The 23,721-nt window shown below is 45.7% G+C and overlaps 2 long non-coding RNA genes across 2 annotated transcripts; one reads left to right on the forward strand and one right to left on the reverse strand.

Moving 5' to 3' along the window:
- Window positions 1–1,228: 1,228 nt before the first annotated feature.
- LOC148684673 (uncharacterized) lies at window positions 1,229–21,907 on the forward strand. The gene is made up of 3 exons (XR_015951703.1): window positions 1,229–1,452; window positions 8,365–8,473; window positions 21,305–21,907. It is a non-coding gene; the product is annotated as an uncharacterized LOC148684673 (long non-coding RNA).
- LOC148684674 (uncharacterized) lies at window positions 4,266–5,916 on the reverse strand. Its single transcript, XR_015951702.1, has 2 exons — window positions 4,647–5,916; window positions 4,266–4,559 (listed from the first exon to the last, which is right to left on the reverse strand). It is a non-coding gene; the product is annotated as an uncharacterized LOC148684674 (long non-coding RNA).
- Window positions 21,908–23,721: the final 1,814 nt, after the last annotated feature.

The following is a 23,721-nucleotide window of genomic DNA, read 5'->3' on the forward strand; positions in this document are numbered from 1 at the left end:
GCCATTTATTGTATGTAAGCATCTTTGTGACCGAGTGAAAAGCGGCATAGGAATATAATAAATGAAAAATGAATCGAAATGAGGAGAAGGCCAAGAGAATGAGGAGGGACTAGGAAGAGCTCCTGACCGCCCCACATTTATTTCAAATTTGTTTAGTTTCTATACAAACTAGCGTCTTCACTGCTCGCACTTAAATCAGGCATACTCATACTTTGCCCCCTATGCTCTGTGTAAACTTAGTAGGCACCCCAAATAACACATCACAGAAGCATTTCACATGACACATGGTTAAACTAGGGAGCTGTGTCCCACAGAAGGAAGTGCTGGCCAACTTAATGGACGGTAAGGCTTTCAGTGGCTACTAGCCACAATGACTATGTTCGCCCTCCACTGTCGGACGTGGTAAAGGTAAAGGGGCCCCTGACCATCAGGTCCAATTGTGTCCGACTCTGGGGTTGCGCGCTCATCTCGCATTATTGGCCGAGGGAGCCGGCATATAGCTTCCAGGTCATGTGGCCAGCATGACAAAGCCGCTTCTGGCAAACCAGAGCAGCACATGGAAACGCCGTTTACCTTCCCGCTGTAGCGGTTCCTATTTATCTACTTGCATTTTGACGTGCTTTCGAACTGCTAGGTTGGCAGGAGCTGAGACCAAGCAATGGGAGCTCACCCCATCACAGGGATTCGAACTGCCGACCTTCTGATCAGCAAGCCCTAGGCTCTGTGGTTTAACCACAGCGCCACCTGGGTCGGACGTGGTAGGCCTCTCTGGTAGGCCAGTTGCAGATGAACTGCAAATAGAGAGAGTTCTGTTGTGCTCAGATTCTGCTTTTTGAGTTTCTCACTTTTGGATACTGTGAGAACAGTCGGAAGTGGTTTAACGCACGTCCTCTCTCTCGTACACACACGTCAAAATTAGTCTTTAGATCTATTTTGTACTAGGAGACCTTGGCCTCACTCAGGAGGCTCCGACAGCCTCTGTATCGCAGCCTACCTTAGAGGCAGACTGGTATTTCCCCTACCTCAAAGGGAAGAGCAATTTATTTGCCTGCGTCAAGTTTGCCCAACAGATCAGGTGAAGGGAGGAAGAGCCACCTCAGATCTAATCTCAGGGATGTGGGCCAATTCGTCATGCATGGAATTCAGTCAGCCGTCCCTTCCTCCTGCGCTGCTTCCAAAAACTTATTATCAGCAAAGCAAGGCGGAGCAGAAGCTGGAAGGCCTGAAAGTGGGAGGCAAAAAGCTGTGGAATGGGTTGTGCAGAAGAACAGAAATGGAATATTTCGGCCGGGGGGGGGGAAGGTGTTTTAAATAAAGTCCACTGCTGCCTTTAACTATGTGTGGAGCTGAGATTCAAGGGAAGGGAGAGGAGGAATCATCATGCAAGGGGGAGGCCAGCCGACCCCATCCACCAACCAGAGGAGCAGCAGGAGCAAGGATCCTTGCCCTTTGGTGAGTATGACTACAGCTCAATGGTAGAACATGCATGCTATGCTGGCAGAAGGTCCCAGGTTCGATCCCCATCATTTCCAGGTAGGGCTGAACACGGTCCCTGTCTGGCACCCTAGAGGGCTGCTGCCAGCCAGTGCAGACCTGTGGTTCTCAAAGGGTGTGGCAGGAGAGGATGGCAAGTGTGGTAGGAAGATTCAAGGAGAATCAAATACAGTGGTACCTCGGTTTATGAACACAATTGGTTCCGGCAGTCTGTTCATAAACTGAAGCGAACTTTCCCATTGAAAGTAATGGAAAGCGGATTAATCCGTTCCAGACGGGTCCGCGGAGTACTCAACCTGAAGCGTACTTAACCCGAAGCATGGGTGTAATTGGTTCCGGAAGTCTGTTCGTAAACTGAAGCATTCATAAACTGAAGCGAACTTTCCTATTGAAAGTAATGGAAAGTAAATTAATCCGTTCCAGATGGGTCCGCGGCGTTCGTAAACCGAAAATTCGTAAACCGAGGTGTTCGTAAACCGAGGTTCCACTGTAAACATTTGCACATTTCAGTGTAGTATAGTTATCAAACTAATTATTTTGAATGAGTAGTTGGCACCCGCCTGTCTTGGGAAACAATGGCGGTGTACACCTTTGGGAATGGGTTCAAACAGTTGGAAGATTACAATGCCTGCTGTGGCTATAGAGCAGGCATCCCCAAACTCCGGCCCTCCAGATGTTTTGGACTACAATTCCCATCTTCCCCGACCACTGGTCCTGTTAACTAGGGATCATGGGAGTTGTAGGCCAAAACATCTGGAGGGCCGCAGTTTGGGGATGCCTGCCATAGAGAACAATGTGGGAGAGACATGTTTTGTTGCAGCTGGGGCATCTGGTTGTGCTGCTGCAGATGCAGTGGCAAAGGAAGGTGTTGTGTGGGTTGCGGGCCACCCTGGGTGTCATCACTGGGGTGTGTGTGACAAAATGCCATTCCTCGTCTGGTCACTGCTGTGGATATACAACTTGACTGATTGTCTAGGTCAGTGGTTCCCAACAGGTGGTCCGGGGACCCCCAGGGGTCCGCGAGCTATTCCAGAGGGGTCCGCAAGATGCTATTAGAATAAAAAATATATTAAATATATTTCGTATGATAACAGATTTTTTGTTTTGGCCGCTTCCTGCATGAGCAGAGTCTAGCACAAAACTAGAATTAGATAGAGGCAGTAGTTCTGCTGTATGCCGTTAGGTGGCGCTTTACAAACACTACTGTTTTGCAAAGAGGCAGCGCGCGCATTCTACTAACGCTCACCTCCCCAAGATGCTTTGCGCGTGTCGGCTTCATTTGTGCGCTACTGCGCAGGCACCCTGTCTTCTCCATTCCCCTCCCTCCATCCTAGCGTGCGCTGCCTCTTTGCAAAACAGTAGTGTTTGTAAACAAAGCGTTGTTTTTCGCGGAAGCTACAGTTCGCGTAGTTAAAAATGGACCATTGGTTAAAAAGTGGTTCGTTAAAACGACAAAGGCCTACAGATGAAGAGGAAGAACTGTAAAAAACGTATAAATATAAAATATAAAAAGACTCTTTTAATGTGAATACATACAACCTACACCACTTTGAAGGAATAAAATATGCAGCTATAACCCAGTTGCCCTCTTGTAAAGGCATTTTCTTTTCTTTTCTGTAATTACATATATTTGCATATTTGCAAATATTTGTTAGAATGTTGTTTTGACAGTGAGCTGAACATATGCTTGTCATTACCAATTTGGCTCTCACTTTTTAATTTTAGGATTAGGAATTAATGGGGGTCCTTGTCACAATAGCTGCTCGATGAGGGGTCCTCGAGAAAATTTTGTTGGGAACCCCTGGTCTAGGTCAGGCATCCCCAAACTGCGGCCCTCCAGATGTTTTGGCCTACAACTACCATGATCCCTAGCTAACAGGACCAGTGGTCGGGGAAGATGGGAATTGTAGTCGAAAACATCTGGAGGGCCGAAGTTTGGGGATGCCTGGTCTAGGTGTTGTGGTCATCTGCAAGGGATTCGCCCACGGTGGGGTTAATGTCGCCAGCCGCCTTGTCATGTCTCCAGGCATTGTTGTAACACAGAGAGTTGGTCTGCCAATGGGCTAGTGCCGGAAGCCGGCTCCCCGTAGAGCATGTCCAAAACCAGTATCCTTGCCTCTCTTTAAAAGCATTGGCTATTCTTCTACAGTTCTCCATGACATACTGTTGTGAACAGGGATTTTCAATCTGACAAATATGAAAGGTCAGAAAAGAGAAAGGCTTCTCTGTGCTGATGAGGAGATGGGAGTTTGTTTCAAATTAGACCTACTGGAAATGAGATTACCAAGCAAAAGCGAGCTCACACCTCTCATTGAGTTTGTATACATACTTAAGGTACATATGTAAGAGGCTCGTTTATAATTATATTTTGGGAATGGTTCGTGTTCTTATGTTAGCTGCATTGTTTTATACTTTCTGAATGTCCCAAGATCGTATTATAAACTACTGGTAGTTGTGTTCTGTGTCCAAAATCAAGCACTGCTAGGAGTTGTTTCTTTTCATTTTCCAATGGCTTTCTTACCAATAAAATATTTGGAGCGGCACGAGCAAAGTTTGATTCTGAAAGTGTAGTCCAGAGAACATATCTTGAGATCCACTGGTGTGGGTGGACCAATAAGTCTGACTTGGTAGCTTCCTGAGTTCCTAGATTCCTTCCTTGCTCTCAGCTAGAAAGAACAGCCAGTTGCCCATAGTCATTAAGACAAAGATGATGGGCTAATGCTGCCAATTTCTTCAAAAGTCCAAAATAAAACAAGCAGCACGCAAAGGCACCAAATTCAATCCAGTTTCAATCAAGTATTATTAATCCAAAGAGAAAACAATAAGAGAACCATATACAAGTGCTGACACAAGAGCCAAAATCAAACGTTAAACAGATAGCATGTACAAATTAAAGGCAAACCAGTCTTTATAGTCTTTGAGGCTATCTAGCGGTCAGCAAGTGGCAGCAGGTCGAACGAGGTGTCAATGGTAGTAGACAGGCTGCCGGCGTTTTTTTGCCTGTTTCGCCCATATGACGGGCTTCTTCAGTAGTTCTCCTTGTACTTTTATGTTTAGTGCATTCACTGGTGGTATAAACCAGGTCTTATTAGTATTCGAATTAAGACACTAATATACATATAAACAGAACAAATATCAAAAACAGTACTTACAATTTGTATGAAACCACTTATCTTGGCTTAGGCCACAATGCTCAGGTGTTTTTTCAAAAGGTTCTCTCATTTACATATTCACTGGTAATACAAATCAAATTCTAATTATTGTTTGAAATAATACAGTAATACAATTTCTAAAATACATGTACACAAAAAGAGATACTTACATTTCTTGTATTCAGAGTATTTTTGGTTTGAGCATGTATTGACTAAGCAAATATCCTGTGTTTGGAGCACACTTATATACAAAAAGTTGGTTCACAGGTGATAATAATTAAAGATGACAATTAGGAGGGGGCAGAAGAATGTGAGTACTGATAACACTTACAGTATCTCTATGATTACTGTATGTTATACTGCTAGTGTGTTCGTTTAAATGAATACAGAAAGGTCAAGATCTGAGTTTAAACCGTCCGGTTGTAATGTCTTAAACATAAAAATCAATTTAGTTTCTTGTTGTCTCAATATTTTTAGGATATCCTGCTTGTGGTATTTCTTGGGTGTGTACTGCCATAAGCCAAAAAACATTAAATCGGAGTCACTGTGTTTCATTTGTAAAAAATGAGGTGTAAGAGGGGCTTCCATCACTTTATTGCGGATGCGTGATCTGTGTTCTCCTATACGTACCTTTAGTGCCCGCGTGGTGCTGCCTATATACAGTTTGTTGCAAGGGCACCGTATGCAATAAACTACGTTCTTGGAGTTGCATGTGGTCATGGAGTTGATTTTAAAAGTGAACTGCATATGTTCACTTTTTATTTCTTTTACTTGTAAACTGTAGGGGCACATATTGCATGAGCCGCATCTATAGTGGCCTTTAGTGACAATGGATGGTGATTCCAAACAATCAGCTTTGACCAATTGATTGCGCAAAGTTCCTTTCTTCCTCAACCCTAAAAGGGGGGGATCTTTACAGCCAGGTATGTCTTCCACAATATGCCAATGTTTATATATAATATTTCTAATGTGGCTGGCCAGGGGTGTGAAATCCATCCCCATGACCAGGCGGCTGGGTTTTCTGTTTTTAATGCTATCAGACCGTGTTTCAAGCAAATTTTTTCGATTGCGACCGTCTACACGTCTGTATGCGTCCTGTATGATACCATTAGGGTAGCCCCGGTTAACGAGAGCTTTTTCTAGCTGATGAGCCGCATTTCTATAGTCTCTCTTGTCTGTAGCATTCCTTTTCAGTCTGATTAACTGTCCGTATGGTAAATTTCTTTTTAAATGAGAAGGGTGACTTGAAGAGTAATGGAGTAGGGAGTAACAATCCATTAATTTCTTATATGGTTTGAATGCCAAGGTGTTTCTATTTGAAATGTAGACCACTACATCCAAAAATGGAATTTCTTTTTTGTGATACTGACAAGTAAATTTTAGATGGGAATCCAATGTGTTCACCCATTCTTGGAATGCAATACATGTTGCTTCAGATTTAAAAATTATGAGCAAATCATCAATGTATCTTTTAATCAGAATGATGTCATTTGTAAAGGGGTTAGATTCAGAAAAAAAATGTTTGTTTTCAAAGTCAATCATGTGAATGTTTGCTACCGATGGGGCCAATGCCGCGCCCATAGCAACCCCCTTGGTTTGGATGTAGAAGTCATTTTTATACCTGAAGAAATTATTTTCAAAAACAATATCCAGTAATTGGATTAAAAAATAATAAGGAGGGGTTTGTTCTTGTCTGGAACGTAGTAAATTTTCAATGGTCCCTCTTATGGTCTCTAGTGGGATATTAGTGTAGAGAGAACCTACATCGAGTGTTGCCAGGATCGCTCCTCTAGGCACGGGAAGGTCTTCCAGTTTAGCAATAAGATCTTTAGTGTCTCGGATATATGTGGTGGTGGCAGTGGAGTATTCAAATATAAATGAGTCTAGGTACTTGGATAAGGGTTCAGTGAGTGAACCAACAGCTGAGACAATAGGACGGCCCGGGGGTGGTGTGATATTTTTATGGATCTTGGGGAGAGTGTAAAAGATAGGGACCCGTGGATTTTTACAAAGTAGGAACTCGGCGGTTTGTATAGAAATATAATCTAGCGCTAGAGCCTCATTGACCGTGATACGAATAAGGTTAGAAACTTTCTGAGTGGGATCATAACTAAGAGGTAAATAATATCTTCTGTCGGCCAATTGCCTGTTTATTTCCCGTTCATAAGTGACTGTGTCCATTAAGACAATAGCCCCTCCTTTGTCCGCAGGTTTAATTGTGATGGAGCGGTCATTCGCCAAGTTATGAATTAGCTCTTGTTGTTCTCTAGTTATATTATGTCTAGTAGGGATATGACGTTTTTCCAATCTGTCTAAGTCTTTTATAATTTCATGATGAAAAGCTTCTATCCTAAAATCCTGGTTATGGGGGATGAAGGTTGATTTGGTTTTAAAAGGAGTACTAGTGTCCAAGGTATCAGTGTTGGACTGAAATAATAATTTTAGTTTCAGTTGACGAATCATTTTATACACATCAATGCGAGTGCTTAGGGCTGAATATTTTTGGGTGGGAGCAAAATTTAAGCCTAAACTGAGTACTCTCAACTCATCCGAGGAGAGTATCCGGCTTGACAGATTAACGACAGTTATCTGTTCTTCCCTCTGCCCCTGCGCCTGTGAGGGTCATACTGTGTATGTTGTCTGGGTCTTAATTGTCTAAACTCAGATGTTGATTCTGATGATCCTCTGCTAGAAATGCTACTGTTCTCATCTGGAATAGTAGTGTCGTTTTTTGTTTGTGGATATTTGGTTTTTCTGTCAAAAAACCTATTGTTTCTATTTTCATATTTAGACCAATTGTACACTCTATTGTTTGCATAATCATCTTTATCTCTATTGAATTTTTTCCTTTTGTATAATTTTAACTCTTTACTAAATTCATTAATAGAATCTTCAAAAATTTTTATTTCTCTATCAAATGTGGTTTTGTCACTTTCCTTCTTGAAATCTTTTTTAATCCTCTCTATTTCATGGTCAAATTTGTTCATTTCGGACTTAGATTTTTCGATGATTAGTAACATTAAATCAATGGCGCATCTATTGAGTATACCAGTCCATTTCATGACAAATTCTTCATCTCCTTTGTAAAGACTGGGTTGTTTAAGAACCCTTAATCCCCTTGGAATCATATTGGATCTAACATATTCCGAGAGCGTAGATGCATGTGAATATGCTCTAGTTCTTTTCCTCCCCAAGTCCATTAAATCCTCTAAAACATTCACCATGTCCCTCCCTTCTTCCTCATCTAAGGGAAAATCCCCTACAATGCGGGATTGTTCTTCTTCAGTGTAACCAAACACATGAGTGCCAGAAGCCATAGGTACAACAAAAACAAAGATGATGGGCTAATGCTGCCAATTTCTTCAAAAGTCCAAAATAAAACAAGCTATCTGTTTAACGTTTGTACATAGTCATTAAGACAGCTATAGCCAAGTCAGATACTGGACTTCAAGCCAGCCTTCTCCAGCATGGCAACCTCTAGATATTTTGCACTACAACTCCTATTAGCCCCAGCCAGCCAGGCAAGTAGTCGGGGATTGTGGGAGTTGTAGTCTAGTGAAACCTGGCCTTGAGGGACATTTAGCCTGATCTGGGTATGAGGTAGCACCCAACAACTGTTTGAGGCTAGAGGTACCGCTCACTCCCTAGCTACTCTCAAAGCAACCCACATGCCAGAAGAGTCCTGCTGGATCAGGCCAAGACTCCATCTTGTTTTCAGAAGTGGGCCAGCTTCCATGCGCCAGAACCAGAGGAATATGAGCACCACCCAAAAGTCCCTATGACTCCGGTCATCTCCAGCAAGCAATTCCATCCCTGCACCACACAAGGTAAGATAAGGTGGCCTCCTCCTCCTCCTCCTCCTCCTCCTCCTCCTCCTCCTCCTCCTCCTCCTCCTCCTCTCTGATGGTACCAAACGATAATGGTGGAAATTGCCGTTTTCACTTTAAAGGAAAAGTAGACTCTGAATTCTACGGAAAGGAAATCTAACTTCCGCAGCCAACCAGAATTAATTAAATGAATTAAGGGAAATCTGCATTTGTGTACTTAGCACAACTGCACATGAAATATTCAGGGTTTCAAGGAAACTGGATCTTTCCCTCCCTCCCTCCTAGAGAGAAGGAGAACAAGGAGGGGTGGACTGGAGAAGTGCTGTTTGCAAAAATGGAAGCCCTGCCCAGCCCAGTTTGATAGCTGTCAGACTGAACGGGGTGTCCTTTTGTGAAATCGTTGGCAAGGCACATAATCCTCTCTTGCAAAGATTCCAAGGAATATTTTTCCCCAGTAAGGTTTATTTTTTAGGTACAGGTTGAATGGGCATTAACCCAGGCAAGCAACACTAAGCCCAAAGCTACATATTGCAGGATTCTCCTAGAGCCTTCCTCCACCCGGTTCCCTGTTTTAGACTACAACTCCCATCAACATCCCAGTGCCAGAAGTGGTTTAGTCCTGCTGGCCACATGACCCGAAACTCTGTCTGCGGACAAACACCGGCTCCCTTGGCCTGAAAAGCGAGATGAACACTGCACCCCATAGTTACCTTTGACTGGATTTAACCATCCAGGGGTCTTTTACCATTTTACCATAGATGATGGAAATTGTAGTCCAAAAGAACTGGAGCTCATGAGGTTGGGGAAAGGCTGGTCTAGGGCATGGAGCAGGTATGACAGACCATCCAAGTGTCCCTATTTTCCAGGGACGTCCCTCATTTAGAGAAGCCACCCCGGTTTCTGATTTGATCCCAGAACGTCCCACTTTTCCTTAAAAAGGTAAAGGGACCCCTGACCATTAGGTCCAGTCGTGACCGACTCTGGGGTTGCGCGCTCATCTCGCATTATTGGCCGAGGGAGCCGGCATATAGCTTCCAGGTCATGTGGCCAGCATGACAAAGCCGCTTCTGGCAAACCAGAGTAGCACATGGAAATGCCGTTTACCTTCCCGCTGTAGCGGTTCCTATTTATCTACTTGCATTTTGACGTGCTTTCGAACTGCTAGGTTGGCAGGAGCTGGGACCAAGCAACGAGAGCTCACCCCGTCACAGGGATTCGAACCGCCGACCTTCTGATCAGCAAGCCCTAGGCTCAGTGGTTTAACCACAGCGCCACCTGGGTCCCTTCACTTTTCCTTAGGATGTCTCTGTTTTCATTGGAGAAATGTTGGAGGGTATGGAGTTATCCAATCTTGTATAAGGATTTTTTTTTAAAATAAAATGTTTAATGTTTTATACATGTTGGAAGTCACCAGCAGAGTGGCTGGGGCAACCCAGTAAGGTGTGTGGGGTATAAATAGTAAAATTATCATTGTGGAATGGGACATCCCTATTTTCATTGGAGAAACCTGTGCCCTTCAGCCCCGGTCAGCATATCCAATGGTCACAGTTGATGGGAGTTGTAGTCCAATAATATCTAGGGGTGGGACATGGGTTCCCCACTCCTGGCCTAAACTCACATATTCTGTTTTTTCACCACTATTTATACGTACACTCAGACCAATCCCCACCTCCCTGCCCCAGAAGTGGGTTGTATTGGGAGCAACTCAAGCTATATTGAAAGATGGCTGAGAATAACATGAGTCTTAATGGCTCGCCTGTACCCAATTCTCAACAAAATCCTGGAAAATCTTAGCTTTTCATTTCACAAGTCTGGAAAGTGTCCTTACTATTATTGTACTCTCTTGTAGCAGAAGGCTAAAAACACACAACTATTGAGTTGCTACTTCAGGTCTGTAATCAATTTTTAAAAATATTGTCAAAGAGAGAAAAATAATAATTTTAGGTTTTTGTTTTTTTATGGAATTAAAAAAAAATGAAATCTAGACCTGTGCATCTCTCCATCCCAAAAGGAATGTGGGCCAGTTTGTTAAAAACTGGATCCTCTGAGCTGGCTAGCACAGTGTGTTGCTAAGAAAAGGTCACAGTGCCCTGAGTAGGTAGCTTGTTTTGTCTTCTTGCACACACAGGCACATATACACCCATTTTATCTGTGCTTTGTAAACCATCGGAATTCATTCTGGGTCACTGTGAGGTCTGCACTTACTCAAACAAGCAGACACCTGATGGGAGCATTGCCGTTGGAAGATGAGTCGCCGACCAGCCCAGCTTCCACATCTCTGAACCCCAAGAATCACAACAGCAAGCGAGTTGCCCCAATAACACTCTCTGCTTCAGACCCCCCCCCCCAGGTAAGCATCTGGAACCCTTGGAATCTTTCACTGCTTGGAGATTGGGTGTTAGTTACAGGTAGGTAGCCGTGTTGGTCTGATGCAGTCAAAACAAAATAAAAAAATCCTTCCAGTAGCACCTTACAGACCAACTAAGTTTGTCATAGGTATGAGCTTTCGTGTCTATGCACACTTCTTCAGATGGGGTGAGATTGGGTGGTTATGTAACAATATTTTGGTGGTTTTGGGGGGGGGGCTGTTCTCTCCCCCCCAACCTCTCTGTAGCCTGCTCTACACATGAAGTTCCATATTAATGACCCACTCCCCCAAATCTGCATCACAATCAGATTCCTAGAAGCGCTGAATATGAAGGACTGTCTCCATTAAATCCTCATTACCACGGCACCTAAGAACAGGCAGGAGACAATAGCCAGTGCAATGCCATTCATGTTCCAATCTTTTAATTCTCCTCTCAGCAATTAGGCCAGCCCTATCTGCCAGAACCAAAAGCCTGAGTCACAGCTCATATTAATTTTAAAGCCCTAGACATTAAAAAAAACCAGTGTGGGAAAACAGCAAACTTTTGCTCATTCTGGAGGGGAGAAGGATTAAGTATTCTGCTGTGCAATGACTGCTTTGATATTCCTTCGCTTCCTTCCCCTCCTACCCATTTTTCTCCCAAATTACTGATCGTTGTCTTACATAACAGTGTCATCCGCACTTATTGAATTAACAAGGCTGGGCAACGCTTAATGAATCTAAACTCATCAAGTGCTTCCAAAGTTAATAACGGCATCAGAAGATTCCGGCTCCCTTAAGTGCCCAATCCACCTACCCCTTCCGCCCCACCCTCCCTGCGAGAGAAATTTATACGCTTCCCGCACAGTCGCCAGAGTTCAGACAGCCCAAATCTCATGAAAGATTTATTGCTGGATGGGCTCGTGATTTATTTGCTGTTTGCCGGAGCAACACGTAGCTCGCATCTTCCAAGGGTTTATTTCATACTTGTAGGACTTGCGCGAGAGGAAGAATACGGTCTGAGAGGGAGGGAGTCTCTCTCTTCCCAAGCCACAAATTCTAGGGAGAAACAAGACTGCAAGTAACACTTAGCAGGAACACAGAAACAAAGGGAACTAGCCTTTGTTCCTTTGGAAGTCAGACCAATGGCCATGGTCAAGGCCTAACTGGACACTGAGGTATGGTGGCTGGATACTGAGGCGTAGGCACTGGGAGAAGCAGGGTTGGAGACTGCCTTGCAAGAAGGGACCAGGGGTCAGGGGGAGCCTGGAGCAGCTAGGAGACGAGAGGCAGGAGAAGCTGCAGGATTGGAGACTGGAGGACAGGTGCAGGAGGAGGGAGAGATAGGTCAGGCTGGTGTAGGGTCAAGAGCTTCCACATCTCCTCCTGTCCCCATCTCTCCTGCTCCACTGTCTCCCAGGACCAGAAGAGGACTGAAGCGGGAGGAGCAGAAGCAGGTTACATGCAGGCACAGTCTTTGCCTGCTTGCTTGCAGCTTGGATGGGGGAGATACATAAGCCAAGGTCAGGGGCTCTCTGTTGTAGCAACTGCCTCATCAGGTGCACACCTAGGAGTAGCTGAGAGACATAGGACTGATTGTTTGACAACAAAGAGTTAATTCCTCACTCTGGACATTCCAAGACCACATAACACCGGTCTTGAAAGATCTACATCGGCTCCCAGTACGTTTCCGAGCACAATTCAAAGTGTTGGTGCTGACCTTTAAAGCCCTAAATGGCCTCGGTCCAGTATACCTGAAGGAGCGTCTCCACCCCCATCGTTCTGCCCGGACACTGAGGTCCAGCACCGAGGGCCTTCTGGCGGTTCCCTCGTTGCGAGAAGCCAAGTTGCAGGGAACTAGGCAGAGGGCCTTCTCGGTGGTGGCGCCTGCCCTGTGGAACGCCCTCCCAACAGATGTCAAAGAGGAAAACAACTACCAGACTTTTAGAAGACATCTGAAGGCAGCCGTGTTCAGGGAGGCTTTTAATGTTTAATAGATTATTGTGTTTTATTTTTCTGTTGGAAGCCACCCAGAGTGGCTGGAGAAACCCAGCCAGATGGGTGGGGTATAAATTATTTATTATTATTATTATTATTATTATTATTATTATTATTATTATTATTCCATGCCTGACAGCACCATGACATCCATCTACCTCAACATTGTCCGCACAGGCCAATAGCAGCTCTCCAGGATCTCAGGCAGGGAGTCTCTCCCATCCCTACCTGATTGACATCTGAGAGATGGCCATCCTACCGCTCATCAGAAACCTGCATCGAAGGAGAGCCACCATAGTCTTGTCATGGCATAGGACAGCTTCCTGTTTCATGGTTAGGCTTCTGAGACTCTGAACTTTGACCCCTCCAGGGTCATGGAAACCTATATTGTTGCGTGGGAACCCTACTGTGACATCACAACTGATGAGAGACATAGCTCATCCCTGTTCCCACTGTGGGATGTGAAACACATAGCAGTCAAGTACAACAACATGGGGTACCACAGGGTTCTGTCTTGGGCACAGTCTTATTCAACGTCTTTATCGATGACTTGGATGATGGGCTTGAGGGCATCTTGAGCAAGTTTGCAGATGACACCAAATTGGGAGCGGTGGCTAATACCCCAGAGGACAGGATCACACTACAAAATGACCTTGACAGATTAGACAACTGGGCCAAAGCAAACAAGATGAATTTTAACAAGGAGAAATGTAAGGTACTACACTTGGGCAAAACAAAAATGAAAGGCACAAATACAGGATGGGTGACACCTGGCTTGAGAGCAGTACATGTGAAAAGGATCTAGGAGTCTTGGTAGACCACAAACTTGACATGAGTCAGCAGTGTGATGCAGCAGCTAAAAAAGCCAATGCAATTCTGGGCTGCATCAATAGGAGTATAGCATCTAGATCTAGGGAAGTAATAGTACCACTGTATTCTGCTCTGGTCAGACCTCACCTGGAGTACTGTGTCTAGTTCTGTGCACCACAGTTCAAGAAGGATACTGACAAGTTGGAACGTGTCCAGAAGAGGGCAACCAAAATGGTCAAAGGCCTGGAAACAATGCCTTATGAGGAACGGCTTAGGGAGCTGGGTATGTTTAGCTTGGAGAAGAGAAGGTTAAGGGGTGATATGATAGCCATGCTCAAATATATGAAAGGATGTCATATGGAGGAGGGAGAAAGGTTGTTTTCTGCTGCTCCAGGGAAGCGGACACGGAGCAATGGATTCAAACTTAAAGAAAGAAGATTCCACCTAAACATTAGGAAGAACTTCCTGACAGAGCTGTTCAGCAGTGGAATTTGCTACCAAGGAGTGTGGTGGAGTCTCCTTCTTTGGAGGTCTTCAAGCAGAGGCTTGACAGGCATATGTCAAGAATGCTTTGATGGTGTTTCCTGCTTGGCAGGGGGTTGGACTGGATGGCCCTTGTGGTCTCTTCCAACTCTATGATTCTATGATTCCTAGAATGGACATGCTATGGAATGCTTTGTACCAGCCAGGAGAAAACTTCCCGTTTCCTCTTGAGCTGGGACAAGCTTCCTCTGCATGTGACTAGATGTGGGTGTGGCCTAATCTGGGTAGGGGAGCACACATTCTTCTTTTGCTCCTTCTTCTCCATTTTGTTTTTCTACGTGTTAGCACAGGCACCCCCAAACTGCGGCCCTCCAGATGTTTTGGCCTACAACTCTCATGATCCCTAGCTAACAGGACCAGTGATGGGGGAAGATGGGAATTGTAGTCCAAAACATCTGGAGGGCCGAAGTTTGGGGATGCCTGTGTTAGCAGAAGTGAATGCCTGTCGGCAGTCACTTGGGACTAACTCCCTTTTGCGATAGTTCCACGTGTATATACAGTGATACCTTGGTTTGTGACCGCAATCAGTTCTGTGGAGGCAGTCGCTCGCCAAAGGCACGCTTCGTGCGTGCGCTCTACACAGATCGCGTCTGCGCATCCGACGCCGCGGAACCCGGATGTAAACACTTCCGGGTCCGCAGCAGTCGCTCGCCGAGGTAGGCGTAAACCGAGGTTTGACTGTATACTTTTGTAACCTACGTCTGCCTTCAGGGATCCAACTGTGAACTGAATGAATGTGGGTAAATTACTTTTATATAGACTTTATTAAGATTGTCGTGTCTATTCTTTTTAAGAGGGACAAGAAGGGATCTTACCAGGAATCTTATAGAGAGAGGCTCAGATGAACCTGCGACAAACAAACCACTGTGCGTTTAAAGGGGGAATTTTTAAACTCTGCTAAGATATAGAATTTGCTGGCACAAGTTAGGAAGGATATCATTAAACAATATATCCTCTCCTGCCTCCCTGAACATTCCCACACCCACTAACATTTCTGTTTGCTTCATTCGTGATGAGTTCAGTGGTTGAGCAAACTCTTTGCTGTGCAACTTCATCACAGAAAACAAAACAAAAAAAGTGGGTGGCTGTGGCTTCGGGACAGCAACCATCTCTGAGCCTACAGCAACCTACCTCATAGGGTTGTTGTGAGGATGAAATGGGGAAGAGTAGAACCATGTATACTACCTTGAGCTCCTTGGAAAAGAAAGGCGGTATAGAAATGTAAATTAATAATAATAATACCAGACTTAAGAGGTTAGAGAAAGCACTCTATAAAAATAAAAATGCGCCAAGAGAGTTTATTTCTCATACAGTGGAACCTCGGTTTATGAACACCTCGGTTTATGAATTTTCAGTTTATGAACGCCGCGGACCCATCTGGAACGGATTAATTCACTTTCCATTACTTTTAATGGGAAAGTTCGCTTCAGTTTATGAACGCTTCAGTTTATGAACAGACTTCCGGAACCAATTACACCCATGTTTCAGTTTATGAACGCTTCAGTTTAAGTACTCCACGGACCCGTCTGGAACGGATTAATCCACTTTCCATTACTTTCAATGAGAAAGTTCGCTTCAGTTTATGAACGGTTACTCCGCGGACCGTCTGGAACGGATTAATCCATTTTCCATTACTTTCAATGGGAAAGTTCGCTTCAGTTTATGAACGCTTCAGTTTATGAACAGACTTCCAGAACCAATTGTGTTCATAAACCGAGGTACCACTGTATTGGTAAAAGTGGCGAGCAGGCACCATTTTTTTAAACGCCATTAAATACAGCACATTTATCAGTTTGCCTCGACAAAGGCTTGTTCAGAACCAGGGTTATGTTGCCTGGATGTTAACAGGGCCAGGTGTTGCCATTGCCCTGATGGAGAACCATACTATAAAAGGCAAGATTTACAACATAGGCTTTTGTTCATATAAATCATACAACTCTGGCAAAAAGGACCATTCCCTCCCTTCCTCCCTCTTTCCACGCTTCTCTTCTTGCTGCAGGCCAGCTGTAGGCCGTTGGATTTGCGATCATCCCTCCTGGCACCCCATCAATCTCAGGTCCCCCTTTTATAAATACAATAAGGAGATATCCCCCGCCCACCCCCTCTGCTCGCCGTGGCAGTGCTATAAAACACAAGCCCGTTCTGGAAGGGAGCTGCGCACATGTAACTACCAGGGACTCCCAATGATGAGAAATCAAGGATCAGGAGGGATGCGAAGAGCATAAAATACGAGCCAGCCTTACGGGTCCGGATGGTGAAGCCCAGCAGGCGCAGGAGGCAAAGGGAAGGTTCTCGCACAATTTATGGCCCAGCAGGCAAGGGCCAGGAGTGGCCTTTCTGCTGAATTTTTACACTGATCCCCCCCCCCAAGATGCATCGAGAGGGAGAGAATGGAGACACACAGACGGGTCTTCTCAGACCCCGGGGGCGATTGTGGAGCAAAATGCAATTATATCCGGCTGCTGATCTCAGCCTCCTCCGCCCCGTCCTCTGGCCCAGCTGGGTTTGCGCTCCACTGGCGTGGAAGGCAAGTCATTGGGGGGGGGGGCAGTAAGGGATGGACAGGATCAGCGTTATCTTTGCACAGCTCCCGCGTCTGAGCAAATACACAAATGACAATAACCTCAGATTAGGCAGAAGCCAGGCCCGTTGGCCCCCAAGGGGCAATCTGTGATTGACTGCCTCCAGTGGAACATTTGCCAATCTGCAGCCTAATTTCACGTTGCCTGGGCAGTGGGTGTGTGGTCTCCGTCTGGCCACCTCCAGAAAGGCAGGTCCTAAGAATGTAAGAATAGCTTGTTGGATCAGCCAATGGCCCATCTAGACTTTGCCAAACATCAGTAACAACTAGATCACGGGAGCTTTTACAGCCCAGTTTTTGAATTCTTTTAAAAGCTAATACAGCTTAATTTGAATTCCCCCATGTTTTCTGCACTTTAGGTTTCCAAACCTTTTTGAAGATTCAGAATTAGAGTTTTTACGTTTGGGTGTCTAACCCCTTATTACTGGAATGTTATTGGCTTTAAGTCCAATTAAAATAATCAAAAGTTTTTCTTTTGGGTTTTCTTACCCTTTATCTCTGAACTTTGGTCATTTAGAGTTTAGTATCTTTCTATTTACTTCTGAGGAAACTGTTAATCACAGTGAAATGAGGTTTTTGATTGTTTCTTAAGTTATTTCTATATTGTTTAGTTTTGTTCTAGAACAGGCACGTCCAGCAGGTAGATCGTGATCTACCGGTAGATCACTGGACGTCTGTGGTAGATCACTGGTAGATCACTGGCTCCCTCCAAAGAAGCTCAACAACTTTGGCTCCCCTAAAAATGCTCAACATTTTAGCCCTTCACCCCCCAAAACAGGGCTTTCTTCCCACCTCAGAAAAGCTCAACAACTCTGAGCTGAACCCCTAAAAAATGGGCCTTCCTCATTCCTAAAAAATCTCAACAACTTTGACCTGAACCCCTAAAAAACAGGGCTTTCCTCCTCCCTAAACAACTTTGACATGAACACCCAAAAGGGGGTAGATCGCTGCCAGTTTTTAACTCTGTGAGTAGATCGCAGTCTTTTCGGAGTTGGCCACCCCTGTTCTAGAAGTTTTTGATATTCCTTAGTTTATTTGTTTAAGTGGTAATTATTTTCAGTAAACCCCTATTATAGTCGATTACCTCTCGTTTCAGGAAATTTCACGGTTTTACATTTAGTTTGTGTTTATTTCTATTCCCGTGACTGTCTTTCTTGCCACAGAACATCGGGATGGCAGCAGGTTGGCAAAGGGTGCTAGAAAGCATCACAAGGAAGGTCCCGCCAGTCATGAGGAAGAGCTCAACTGCAAGCCAGACCAAAAGATAACAGCAGCCCCCTTTGAGACTGCCATTCCTCAGGTCATAAGTCATCTACCTGAATTGACTGCATTTTCAATTACACCCCACCCCTTTCCAGGTCACTGCCGACATGCAGCCTCCAATACGCAACACTAAGTATTTATCTGGCTTTAATTAGGGTAGGAAAGCAAGGAGAGTCAATAAACTAAATAATCCAGTGGGGTGATCAATATACTGCACGGCTAGGGCCTCCCCACTGCAGTGACAAGTCATGAATTAGACCTTGAAAGCCTTCAGAGTTTAACCCCAGATAAGCTAACACTCAGTGTGCTAGATGAAAAGGTGGCAAACCTCACGCCAGCTGCTGGCTCAAATACTCTGCATTTTGAAGCAAAAGCCCAAGGACTGGGCTTAGCATAGCACCTGCAAGCTGAGCAAGTTTGCCAAAGACTTGTCAAGGCTTAACGGCTAATGTTGATTGTCTGCTGATCAGCCAAGGCGGCATCACCCACTCGATAAACTGGGCTCAATGAAGCCCCTTAAACTCCAGCATTTGATGGACTGCTGATGTCCAAGTATCAATTAGAAATGGAGCTGGAGGGGACACAAAGACCACCTAGCCCAGAGGTAGGCAACATTTCTCCCCCAGAGCTGCATGTGGCAGTGGGAGGAATGCATACTGGTGGTAGGCAGGGTTAATAATAATAATAATAATAATAATAATAATAATTATTATTATTATTATTATTATTTATTATTTATACCCCGCCCATCTGGTTGGGTTTCCCCAGCCACTCTGGGCGGCTTCCAACAAAAAAATAAAACACAGTAATCTATTAAACATTAAAAGCCTCCCTGAACACGGCTGCCTTTAGATGTCTTCTAAAAGTCTGGAAGTTGTTTTCCTCTTTGACATCTGTTGGGAGGGCGTTCCACAGGGCAGGCGCCACCACCGAGAAGGCCCTCTGCCTGGTTCCCTGCAACTTGGCTTCTCGCAACGAGGGAATTGCCAGAAGGCCCTCGGCACTGGACCTCAGTGTCCGGGCAGAATGATGGAGGTGGAGACGCTTCTTCAGGTATACTGGACCGAGGCCATTTAGGGCTTTAAAGGTCAGCACCAACACTTTGAATTGTGCTCGGAGTGGGTCTGTCTTTCTGTCTGTCTGTCTGTCTGTCTGTCTGTCTGTCTGTCTGTCTGTCTGTCTGTCTGTCTCTCTCTCTCTCTCTCTCTCTCACACACACACACACACACAAAAACAAACACACACAAGTTTCCCTCTCCCACTCAAGTTTTGCTCGCTCTCTTGCATGCACACCTTTCATGCCCATCCTCAGTGCACAGGGTGTCAGGAGTATGGGCAGGAGTCAGGCTCTGGGGCCTACAGCTCTTTGTCACAGCAACGCTATCCCTGCCTGGTTGCATCTGGCCTCCTGCTCCTTGGACCCTTGCCTTGTCGTCGCCTTGCTCCTCGACCCTTGGACCTTCGCCTTGCTTCCTGTTCCCTGGATCTTCGCCTTGCTTCTTGTTCCTTGGACCTTCGCCTTGCTTCTTGTTCCTTGATCCTTCGCCTTGCTTCTTGCTCCTTGGACCCTTGCTTCACCTTCGCCTTGCTCTTGACCCTTGGACCTTCGCCTTGCTTCTTGTTCCTGGATCCTTCACCTTGCTCCTTGCTCCTTGGACCCTTGCTTCGCCTTGCTCTTGCCCCGTGGACCTTCGCCTTGCTTCCTGTTCCTGGACCCTTGCTTTGCCTTCGCCTTGCTTCGTGCCCCGTGGACCTTCGCCTCTGCCTTGCTCCTCAACCCTGCTTCTTCACCACCATCTTGCCTCTGGTCCCGACGCCCGCCGACCGGACCATGACACAGGGCTAGGGTGGCTTAAACCTTCACACCTGGTGCAATGAGATCCCATTGCACTTCCCCTCTTCTCCGCTGCTCAGCAGGCTGGGACTGAAAAAGCATCCCAATTAGCATGCTCCTCACCTGTTTCCAGTGCCGGTCAGCTGGGAAGTGGAGGCAGGCACACAATGGGATCTCTGTGATCTCACTGCACACCAAATCCCCAGCTGCTTGATTTGGGAAGCAGCTCGGAAGCATGCCGACTGGTGTGCTCCTCAGTGCCAAGCTGCCGTACACCAGGGAGGGGAGTCTATTGGTAAGCAGTAAGAAGCCTGCAGGGAAGTTACCCAAAAGCTGCTGGTTGGCCACATGTGCTGCAAGCCCAACTACCTGCCAAAAGTCTGAAGCACCCATTCCTTCAAACTCCCCCAAAGATCACCCTGCACAATTCAAGGAATGAGTGTACTGAAGAACTGCATTTGGACTGCAATACCTCCAGAACTATATGGGACGCAGGTGGTGCTGTGGGTTAAACCACAGAGCCTAGGGCTTGCCGATCAGAAGGTCGGCGGTTCAAATCCCCGCGACGGGGTGAGCTCCCGTTGCTTAGTCCCAGCTCCTGCCTACCTAGCAGTTCGAAAGCACGTCAAAGTGCAAGTAGATAAATAGGTACCGCTCCAGCGGGAAGGTAAACGGCATTTCCGTGCGCTGCTCTGGTTCACCAGAAGCGGCTTAGTCATGCTGGCCACATGACCCGGAAGCTGTGTGTCGGCTCCCTCGGCTAGTAAAGCGAGATGAGCGCCGCAACCCCAGAGTCGTCCGTGAATGGACCTAATGATCAGGGATCCCTTTTTTACCTCAAGAACTGCATCAGGACTGCAATGCCTCAAGGACTGCCTCTCCCCATATGAACCGACCTGGATCCTGCAGTCATCATCTGAGGCCCTTCTTCATGTGCCTCCTCCATGAGGTCCAGAGGGCAGCAACATGAGAATGGGCCTTATTTGCAGTGGCTCCCCATTGGTGGAATGTTTTCCCCAGGGAAGCTCGCCTGGCACCTTCATTACATATCTTTTAGGCATCAGGCGAAGAGATATCTTCTCCCAGGCGTTTGGCAGATAGAACAACTTATGGCCTTTTAAACTGGGGGTAGGGGTATTGTTTTGTTTGTTATTTTGTTACATATTCTTGAGTTTTTAGTCCGTAAAGCACCCTGTGATCCTCAGAGGAAGGGTGGCATATAAATTGAAATTGAAATACTTTATTGTCACTTGTACAACTTGTATACACAAGCACACCCACTCAGATCTCTTAGTCTTAATTCCCCTCGTTTACTGACGCACACCCACCAAACCCAAAAGTCAGTTGTCCTGTTGTTATCTTTTCATTCAGCAGCCTAACAGCCCAGGAATAGAAGCTGTTCTTTACCCTGTTGGTGCGACTAATCATGCTTTTATATCTTCTACCCGAGGGCAGGAGATCAAAAAGGTGCCGGCCTGGGTGTGAATCATCCCTAAGAATTTTCCTCGCTCTCCTGAGGCAACGGTCTTCCGCAATGTCATCCAGCGGATTCATGGGACAGCCCATAATATCTTGTGCTGTATTCACCACCCTCTGTAGGCACTTTCTATCTTTTGATGTCAAGCCAGAGTACCACACTGTGATGCAGTATGAAAGGACACTTTCTATTGTGGACCGGTAGAAGGAGATCATCAAATGTTGGTTGACATCATTCTTTCACAATACTCTAAGGAAACGGAGTCTCTGTTGGGCTTTCTTAACCACCTGGGTTATATTGATTAATTTCTTCACTGAGAGAAATTCCTAGGAATTTAAAGGAAGAGACTCTCTCCACACAGCCCTCCCCGATGTACAGCAAGGGGTAGTTCTCCTCTCTTCCTCCGGAAGTCCAACACCATCTCCTTTGTCTTGCTGATATTAAGGTGCAAGTTGTTCTCTAGGCACCATGTATATATATTTTTGGACCTCCCCTCTATACGCTGATTCGTCTCCACCTGTTATTAGACCCATTATGGCGGTGTCATCTGCAAACTTAATAATTGCAGTAGACGGGTCAGATGATACACAATTGTATGTATACAATGGATACAGGCAGGGACTTAGCACACATCCCTGTGGTGTGCCAGTGCTGATTTTTAAGGAATTAGATGTTACTTGTCCAATCCTCACCGTTTGTGTCCAATCTATCAGAAAGTCTTTAATCCAGCCACAGATGGTAGAAGAAAGGTTCATGCCAGTCAGCTTTTTAATGAGGATGTCCGGAAGGATGGTATCAAAAGCCGAGCTATAATCAATAAACAACACCCTGGCATAGTTCTTTATTTACATTTTAAATGTAATAAACAAAATAAGATAAAATTAATAAATGAATAAAATAAATTTGCTGCTGTCAGAGCTGGTGGTTTGACACATGGAGGTATCTAAAAGTGAGCAACAGGTGACATGATAGAAGCTTATAGAATTATGTGTTCAGAGAGTTCCACTGGTTAACATTCAGCTTAACTGGATGGCCCCATGAGAGGGGGAGAAAAACTTTTCTGTATCCACCCTCTTCATGCCACAGAGTTTCGCAAACTTCTATCATGCAATGCCATCTCTTTCACTCAAAGTCCCAAAGGCACCTCTTTAAATTGTCCGTTGACATAGGCCACTTGCTGTGTGGGCAGCTGTCTTTGAAAAAGTCTTGGGGGCTACAAAAGCTGTAACCACTGCTCCTCTCCCTCCCTCCTCCCCCCCCCGGAACTAAATCACCATCTCTGAAACTCTTAAAGTCATCCGTTACATTTACGTTTATGGCGCCCCCAGGACAGCCCCACAACAGCTCGCCATTACATGGCCAGCTGTTTGGCTCAATCCCGCAAACATTTAACAGTCTGGCAGGGGAGGAGGGAACGAAAGGGGCTGATTGCAATTAGAACAGCACACGCTCTAGGCGAGATTGCCACCTGGGAAATGCAAGGAAATGTCGTGTTATCTATAACACGAGAGCTGTGCATGTTTACATGAACTTCTAAATGGTAGAATCGAGGGCCAGAGGGAGGGGAGGAAAGGCAGTAGGGTGCCCCCTCTCATAGAGATCTTTAAGTGGTCCCCAAAACTTAAGATAGTCTTGGGAAATGTGGTCAAACATTTGCCCAGTATTGCCCAGGAGGGTTTAATATTGATCCGGACGCTCATAATGGCCTTCCCAACCAGAGCCTCAACGAAACAGACACACAAAAGCACCCTTTGCCCCAAATTATGGGTTGGTACATGTTAGTCTAGAGGGACCCAGGTGGCGCTGTGGGTTAAACCACTAAGCCTAGGGCTTGCTGATCAGAAGGTCAGCGGTTCGAATCCCTGTGACGGGGTGAGCTCCCATTGCTTGGTCCCAGCTCCTGCCAACCTAGCAGTTTGAAAGCACGTCAAAATGCAAGTAGATAAATAGGAACCGCTACAGCGGGAAGGTAAACAGCGTTTCCATGTGCTGCTCTGATTTGCCAGAAGCGACTTTGTCATGCTGGCCACATGACCTGGAAGCTATACGCCGGCTCCCTCGGCCAATAATGCGAGATGAGCGCGCAACCCCAGAGTCGGTCATGACTGGACCTAATGGTCAGGGAAATGAATACTCTGGGAAATGAAAGGCAGCCAGAGATATCCTGGAGAACCACGAGGACACAAATTATTTCTGAAGTTTCTCTTAAGGTGCCGGAGACTGAAAAAGGCACAGACCACAAAATTCCCTTGACAGCAAGGCCTGTTGGAGATGCAAGCCTTGGCCTCCACGACTGTCAGAGACATGTCCAGCAGAGAGGAGTCTGCAGAGGAGGAGGAGGAAGAGGCAGAGGGAAAACAGGAATGTGACTCTTTCACAAAAAGATAAGCTGCCT

Source organism: Zootoca vivipara, chromosome 9, assembly GCF_965207765.1.
Source record: "Zootoca vivipara chromosome 9, rZooViv2.hap1.1, whole genome shotgun sequence".
Classification (NCBI taxonomy): Eukaryota; Metazoa; Chordata; class Lepidosauria; order Squamata; family Lacertidae; genus Zootoca; species Zootoca vivipara.